Source organism: Phoxinus phoxinus (genome assembly GCF_949152265.1).
Source record: "Phoxinus phoxinus genome assembly, chromosome: 3".
NCBI lineage: Eukaryota > Metazoa > Chordata > Actinopteri > Cypriniformes > Leuciscidae > Phoxinus > Phoxinus phoxinus.
In genome coordinates, this window is record NC_136878.1 from 40398716 (window position 1) to 40408215 (window position 9500).

Sequence of the window (9500 nt, forward strand, 5' to 3'; positions counted from 1 at the left end):
CTCTTTATTGTACTCGCTTCCTCTGTATGCATGAGAAATCCTCTCTTTTGCTTATGAAAGCGCTCCCACTTTCTCCTTCATAACTGGTAATGAGACCCTCTCTGACTCCATCTTATTAGGAAACATCTATGCTGTTTGTTGTGTGTAATTAAAACAAGGAGCGAAGGGTGCTGTGATGAATTTCCTCCACTGAAGTGTGTCCCGCCGCCGCATGCCCACAGGCGCATCTTCTCCTAAAATGGGCTCTTGCTGAAGTTTCTGGAAGAAATGAAAGAATTATTCGTATTCTTATTAAGATGTTCTCAAGGTTTACCTTCATATTACAATTTTGCATGGAAATAAAGACTGTAAAGCTAAATCTCGTTTGGTTTACTGGTGACCATGGGTGTCAATTTTATTTTAAAATTAGGTAGCACACTGAAGTGTTGGTTGTAACATCATGACATGGCAAATGGCTGGCTCATAAATATTTATTAGCTTCAATTAGCAAATAAATGTGATAATCTTGTCTGCTGTAGAGCTGTATTTGCTGATTTCTAAGTCCGAACAGAAATGTAAACAGTGCCTCTAAAATTAGAGATGTTCAAAAGTGATTTAAACCACTTTAAAGATGCATAGTGCTAATTTATCACTTTTTAAAGAAGTAAATTGTGTTTAGGCATCTGAATATACACTCGTAATGGTCAAATCACATGACCCACATCACATTGTATGGAGAGAATCCCAACGCTCATTGGCTGCCGGCCGCCTCTCTAGATACTTGTAGTGTTAGCATAGTGTTGTTTGTTGTTTGGCTATGCAAAGATTACTAAAAAAAATACTGTCGTGATTTACTAAAGACAAGCAGTGAAAAAATCATAGACAGTATATAAGATGGACACAGCGACCCCATAGACTTCAACGGAGAAAAGTGAAGCCCATTTGAAGCACTCACTTCCTGATCGCCAGGCGAACTGCACAGGCTCAAACTGAGCTTGAACACGTGAGCAACCTGTCTGACAGCTGTCAGTCTTCTAGTAGCTGTGCAGAGAAAACTGAATCATTCCCTTCCGAATCTCGCAGAGACGGAGAGCGTGAGTATTAGCTGTCCATGAGCTAGCAGCAGGATCAACTTTATCTCTCTCTATGGGCTTCTCCCTTGACTTTATCGGACTTAATGCCTCCACGTCCCCCCGATTGCTTGCGAGCTTCTCCACCGGTCTATACGGTAATTTCTCTACAGTGCGACAGAGAGTCGCGTGAGTTATGACGCAATCGTTAGCCTATTTTTTCAAAAACGGCTTCTACGGGGCCATAACGTAAGGTACAAGGTAATGGAGCCTTTTATACATTGTCGAGTTTCTTTAGAAATAAATAATGGACAAATGGAGTCTTTGGACGCCTCAGATGTAAAGTTATTCGCTGTCAAAGTGACGCAAAAATGAATGGGAGTCAATGGAATGCTAACAGCAGGTGAAGTTCTGCTACAATGGCGGCTCCCGCGGAGGCTTCAGTTTCCAGCGGATGGATTACCCCCTTGGAAAAAAATAGTGCTGAAAAGAGCTTCGATCTGGTGTCGGTAATGTTGCACGCACACACACACACACACACACACACACACACACACACACACACACACACACACACACACACACACACACACACACACACACACACACACACACACACACACACACACACACACACACACACACACACACACACACACACACACACACACACACACACAAACAAACAGTTATAGCCTACAGCTAGCTAGAGAACTACTGAATTCAACTTGAATTACAGTACATCCAATTACACAGAAATTTGAGGGAGGAATCATTCTTGCTGACCAATTTTACGACTTTTTATTTGTTTATCTCGTCTGCCACTGGGATTTGTAATGCACAGATCAGCAATTGGTGACTAACAAAGCTTAACGTGTTGGTGTGTTTGCGCTGTATACAAAGGGTTTGCGGTTCTAATCTGCCTTAATAGAGTTTTTTTGTTTAATGAATTAAAGTAGCTCAATTTGTTGCATATAGTTTCACAAGAATGGGTAGCAAGCAGTGGAAAAGCAATAGGCTACATTTGAAATTGCCACTTTCCGCCATACTGTATGACAACCACAACGAAATACTCAGCAAAATATTATGAATAAATTTCAGTCCAGCAAGGATCACCACTCACTATCAATTGCCAGTTCAGTTTTTGAAGGAAGAGCCTTCTGCTGGAAGGCCAAGGCTGCATTTATTTGATCAAAAACACATTAAAAACAGTAATATTGTGAGATTTTATTCAAAATCAATATATATATTTTTTTATATAAAGCATGCAAAGCTGAATTTCCAGCAGCCCCTTCAGTGTCACATGATCCTTCAGAAATAATTCTAATATGCTGATTAGGTGCTCAAGAAACATTTCCTTTTCTCATATAATTATTACATGGAAATGGTTGTGTTGCTTAAAGGACTGTGGAAAGAGTATAGTTGTTTATCGTGATTTTTTTGTTGAACATAAAGTTAAAAAACAACAACATTTATTTGAAATAGAAAAGTTTTGTAAAACTATAAATGTCTTTGATCTTATTTTTGACCAATTTACCGCTTGCTTGCTGAATAAAAGTGTAAAAAAAAATCATACAGATTTTTTTTTTAAACAAGCCTTTGGAGGACGTTTGATCTCTATAACGTGTTAAACTGATAGTCTAGTTATATCAGATGGATAGTCTTTCTTTATATCTTTGATCATGACTAGACAGCAAAGATTGCGTAAAAGGACACTTTCTATAACAGGGAGACAAACATAGATCAACATGCTGCAGCATTATTTGTTCTGGTGAAATATTAATTTGTCAATCCATGTGTTTAGAAGAGCTTGCCTAACTTGATGCATTAAACTGAGATCCCAGAGTAGGATGAGCATTAATCTGTGGCATGTGAAGTCAAACCTAACTCCGGCCCATCTATCTCACGAGCGCAGTGGCAGTCTCCATTAATCAGTGTGTCACGTTTCATCTGGAGGTGTTGGCACTCCACTCGCCCAAACGGCTGATCACACACACAGTGTGTTCACAATTCCCACGGCCTAATTGCACATTTCGCAGTGGCCTTGGCCCTGGTGTGGGACTATGGAAACTCACTTTCTCTCTCGCAGTCCCGCCGCTATTAGTTCATCATCGTCAGCTAATGAATGCGGGCTCCATTGTCTCTCAAAGTTTGATGAGATGACATGTAATTAATTGTGAGATGTGCAGAATGTAGCTCGGGGACTTTTGATGTCTAAGAGTGCTGATGTTCTTACATTGTAACATGCCCTTTTTTTCTCTCTCTCTTTTTTTTGTTGTGAGCCCTTAATTAACTCACATTCAAGGATTTTTTAGAACGGCTGACCTGAAGACTTATGCTGTGGCTGAAAAGTCAACATGAAATAAAAAATGACCATATTTACTTGTGGTCATATTGTGTGGTGAAAAATCATTGCAAAACAATTTCCTCTTTGTAATTTTTCATCAAAGTGCAGGGCCGGATTAACCATTAGGGCAACTGGGCAATTGCCCAGGGGCCCAGGACATCTAAGGGGCCCTGGGCACCGTCAAATATTATGATTAAAATGTCTCCACGATCTGCTTTTGAAGAAATATCGTAGGATCGTGCATTCTATCAGTTTGCAGTTCTGGCGCCTCCGTCTCAACATACTGTACAGCGCGACGTATATCCACATCAAATGCAGAGGAACGGGACACTGTAGTTCATAAAAATTAATTATTTGCATGTGCTTTAAAGCCTTGCCGGTTAAACATGTCATTCGCTGCTGATGTGCTGTTCTAATGGGCGCTTTTCTGAGCGCAATAACGTTACACCCGCCGACGCGCACATGCACTAAAAGCCTGTCTAACAGCGCCTGATTACTGGATAAGTTATCTTTCGAGTCTTATTGCACTAATACTGTCAAATACACACAAGGTTTACATAAACAAAGTTGGTTAACTTATGTCTAAAGTGAAAGAACAGTAGAAAAAAAATAAGAAAGAAAATCTGCTTGTCAAATGCGTGTATATTAGACTCATCGCGGGCAGATCTTAAAGTGACAGTAGTCCTAATAGTAAACATGCTGCCGCTTGTCCTTAAAGGGATAGTTACCCAAAAATAAAAATGATGTCATTATTTACTCACTCTAATGTTGTTCCATACATGTGTTAATTTCTTTCTTGTGCTGAACACAAAAGAAGATATTTTGAGGAGTGTGGCTAACCGGGCGGTTGCTGGTCCCCATTGACCATAGTAGGAAAAAAACTATTATGGAAGTCACTGGGGTACATCAACTGTTTGGTTACCCACATTCTTCCAAATAACTTTTATTTTCAACAGAAGAGGGAGACTTATTTGGGTTTGAAACGGCTTGAGAGAGTAGGCTAAATTATGACAATTAAAAATTTCCCTGTTAACAAAACAACAAAATACAAAGAGCAAATCCCTCGCTCTTGACTGAGAACTTTAATAGTAGCTTTAATAAGAATCAATGTACAATTTATACAGTGAAGTCTATGTTGTGTTTTATTTTCATATTTCATATAATTTAATGACTTTCTTCAATGCTGTTAAATACACATACTGTAGCTGAAAAAATAAATGTTTATTTCATTTGTATATTAAGTTAAGAGGGGGGGGAGTGGGGGGGGTCCTACAAGTCATTGTGCCCAGGGGCCTCTGAACTCTTAATCCGGCCCTGTCAAAGTGCAATAATTTGCTACATCTCTGAACTGACTTTACTGTTTCAACTCATCCAACCATGTATTTCCTTTTCTGGCATGTAAGGCCCACTTTTAACAAACTAATAAATTCCAGAGTAATAGTTAAATACATATTTTCTAATTTCATTTCATTTTTTATAGCCTAACTAACCAAACCTGGCAAACTTAGTACAATGAATAGTAATCATTCTTTACAGCATTTTATTGTATGAAAACAAGGAAGATACAAATCATAAATTTATTGTTAACTCCTCCATTGTGTAAATGTGTACATTTGAACTCCAATTGTCCTGATTTTTCTTGTAGACTTCTTGCAATCTTCAAGATTTTTGAATTTGTTCCACTGAAAAAAAATGAGCAGGATTCATTAAATTGATTTAAAAAATGACAGTAAATACGTTTATAATGTTCTAAAAGATTTATATTTCAAATATTTATATTTATATGTATTTTGAACTTTCTATTTTTCAAAGTAATTAAACTCGTAAACGGCAATTAAAAAATTACAATATTTTCAGCGTTGATAATAATAAGAAATGTTTCTTATAAGCAGCAAATTAGCATATTAGAATGATTTCTGAAGGATCATGTGACACTGAAGACTGGAGTAATAATGCTGAAAATTAAGCTTTGCCGTCACAAGAGTAAATTGCATTTTAAAATGTCTTCAAAAAGATAAAAACTTACTTTAAATGCATTACTATTTTACAATATTACTGTTTTTGATCAAATACTGTAGGCCTATTTGTAGTGCAGCCTTCATTTATAAGAAAAAAAGAAAATTATCTTTAGACTGTGAGTGTTCTTGTGGTGGTGCCATCGGCCAATCAATGTTGACACTGATGAATACGATTTCTTTGGTTCACACAGATATATTTGTATTTTTTTTTACATTAAAAAACACTGGAAGTTGTCGAATGCTGTTTAAAATGTGTATCCGCATTTGACCACAGCTGCTTATTTGCATATAGTAAAGCTCACATTTGTCACATCACCAGGAGTGTCTGTTAGCATGTCGCCAGAAATCAGCAACCCTTGATGAAAATGCATCACTTTGGGTCAAACCACTGTCGGTGTAAAAGTTCCTTAGATATACGACGAGTATGTTATGTGCCTCTTACTCCCCGTCATCACTCTAAATTCAATGCACATGCATGCTGCTGCATTAATATATATGTTGTTTATTGATATATGCTGTTTGATTTGAAGGCTTTGGTGCAATGAACAGGATTTTACCGAAAATCACACAGAGAATTAACAAGAGTTGTTGTCATTTGTATACTAACACAAATATCCTCCGGCTACAGACAGGAATGTTCTGTCTACTCGCGTGTCTTCTTGCCTCAGGTTGCTGTTAACCTGATTTACACAAGTCCTGTTAGATTGAGCTAAGGGCTCTCATGGCGGGATCTTCCTATTCCTGAAGCCATCCATCAAATTGCCTATCGATCTCTGGCATTTGGAAAATGGGCCGGATTCTGTATTCCAAACACAGGCATTCACTTGTTCCTCTACTTTAATGGGTAAAAAAGTAAGAGACTGGGATCTTTACAATGACAGTGATGGATAACAGTTGTGATCAGCGGTTAGTATAAATTGACAGTAGTGATTGGTGGCCTTCACCCCAGACTAAAATGAGCCCAATTCAAAACTCCAACGTGGCAGGCTTTGATCTGCATACATGATGCATCTAAGATTTCACATAAGTATTCAGTCATGTACAAGCACTGTATATCCAGTCGGCATGCACAGGTGAGAAAGTGTGGGTTTGTGTCTTTAAGTGTCTCTGTCCTTCGTGCCAATGCTGTCCATTGAGTTTCTGTCTGCGCGAAGATGAAACGGTAATAATGACAGCACCCATCAATATGCTGCCCTTCAGCAAGCAGTGATGGATGAATAGCAATATTCAGTATAATTGAGAGCTGTTACCTGGTTCTTTATGTTTCCTTTCTTTTCAGTGGAATTGAAACCTTGCATTGGAGTATCCCCACTATAAGGGCTTTTATACTACACTTTAACCTGAGGGGTTTAACTCCAGGTTTAGGTGACTTTTATCCTTGGGTTAAGTTTCACAATTTCAAGGGCGTTTTCTCTCCTCAAAGTCCGCACCAAGGTCCGAACCAAAGTTCATGTTTTGATACATTTTATACATTCGGTAAGTTTTGGTTTGGTTTCACACTGCAATTATGCGAGCGCACTAAATAACTTTATATGACACGCGTCCTGTCGTCATCATCTGTGGGCTGCATCTCGATATTGATTGGTTTGTAAACGGACGTGCGTCTGACGTCAGCGTGTTGTCAAATCGGTGGGTACCTTTGACAATAATGAATGAACAGACGCATATCGTTGAAACTATATTGTTATTATTATGGTAGTACTACCTGCAGCACCAACTATACGCGAGGCTAGTTCAAATTCGCCAAATGAACATCCTCGTTGTGTGAACATTTGATCTTCGCCGGCAGGAAAGGAGAAGTTTTCCAGTTGACTTCTTATTATGTCGTCAGACCATATTTCCAATAAAAACCCCTCATTTTTCATGCTATCTTTGTCTCTTCGGCTACACGGGAACCACCGAAACTTCCAACCCGATCTCACGGCAATTCGTACGAATTTTACGAGGTGGCTAATTCGTACCAATTCATACGACCTCACTCGTACGAATTTGTACGTTTTTTGCTAAATCGTACATATTTTACGATTTGCCAAAATCATATGAATTCATACGAATGACCTACCCCTGACCCCGCCCCTAAACCCAACCGTCACGTGGGTTTAGACAAATCGTACAAATTCGTACGAGTGAGGTCGTACAAATTCGTACGAATTAGCCACCTTTTAATCACTCGTACAAATTCGTACGAATTGGTCGTGAGATAGCGTTGAAACTTCCTGTAAATGGTCTGAAAGTCCGAAAATGCTTTCACACTATAACGAACCAAACCTTTGTTCAGTTGGATCCGGACAGAGACTACCTCTTTTCATCGGACCAAATTTGGTCTGGTTAGTCCGGACCGTGGTCCAGGGGAGGTTTCACACCTGTAATTTTGGTTCGGATCAAACTGAAAAGTCAGAAAATCCGGACCAAACAAGGTAGGTGTGAAAGGGCCCTTATTCCACCTAAAAGTTAAAAACTATGGACTTTTAATTTCAAAATAATAACATTTTTTCTCGCTTTCTTTTTCCTCGCAATTTTGACTTTTTTTCCAACGCTAATTTCACGCTATTTTACAAATTCATTACGAGTGATTTAAAGGTGGCTAATTTGTACAAATGTGAACGACCTCAATTTGTCTAAACCCATGTGATGGATAGGTTTAGGGGTGGGGTCAGGGGTAGGTAATTCATACAAATTCATACGAATAGTAAAATATGTACGATTTAGCAAAAATCTTACAAATTCGTATGAGTGAGGTCGTGTGAATTAGTACGAATTAGCCACATTGTAAAATTCTTACGATTTGCCTTGAGATCGGGTTGCTTTTTTCTCACAATTGCGAGTTTATATCTTATATCTTATAACTTTTTTCTCGCAGTTGCATGTTATAAAGTCTAAATCTGAGGTAAAAAAAATTACATTTTGGGGGAAAAATGTAATTGTGCGATGTAAACTCGCAATTCCGAGTAAAAATGTCAGAATCGTGAGATAAAAACGGTCTTTTGGTACCATTTTATAAAAGCAATAAGCGACTCAGGTTTGCACTGCAGTAATGTTACTCTTCTGGGTTTCAGGTTTTTTTATTAACAATAACCTCTCATGACTTATTGCTTTATTTAACACTAATTTCTATTTTGGAGTAAATAGCACACTGATGGACAACCCAGTATCACAAACTGACAGGTTTACTGAGCAAACTGCCAAATAGACTGATTACAGCACATTGAACAGTCATTAAGATGTTAGTATCAAAAGCGTGATGCAGTTTCACAACACAATGAGCTGAAATGAATACTCTGATCTCTAGAGAGGATCACGACGACCGTTCATCATGTCTCGAACGAATGGGGAAAAGATCCAGCAGATTGCACTTAGTTTGTTCTACAAAAAAAAATATGCAGTGCCCTTTCATTCTTCTGTGTGCCACAAGCTTTCCATACAATTATTGTGAGTAGGTTAATGAAAGGAAACAAATTGCCATCCAGCTCATATTCTTCAGGGCAGCCACTCAACATTTTCATTCCATGTCCTACACGGACATTTAACCGATCCCAGGCCAGAGTCAGTTACTAAGCAGGTTACGTCTACATTAATCTGGATACATTTGAGAATGCACCTTTTTCTCTATGTTACGTTTTGGCCTTCCATCCATACTGAGACAGTGTTTTTGTCCAGTGAAAACAGAGTTCTCCCAAATGGATGAATTTGAAATCATTGTTTTCGTGTTGTAGTTTTGGACTGTGAAAACGATGATGCATGTTCAGTCATGTGAAAGTGACAGGTGAAGGCCAAGTATGGTAACCCTCACTCGGGATTTGTTCTCTGCATTTAATCCATCCAAGTTAGTGCACACACATTAGGAGTAGTGAGTAGTAAACAACACACACTGCAAACCGTGGACACACACACCCGGAACAGTGAGCAGACATTTTTTTCTGTGGCACCCGCCACTCGGGGAGCGATTGGGGGTTTAGGTGCCTTGCTCAAGGGCACCTCAGTCATTTCCTGCTGGTATTGAGAATCAAACCCGCAACTTTTGGGTTACCAGTCTGACTCTCTAATTATTATACCACAAAAGCACGCATAGATATACGTCTATATGCC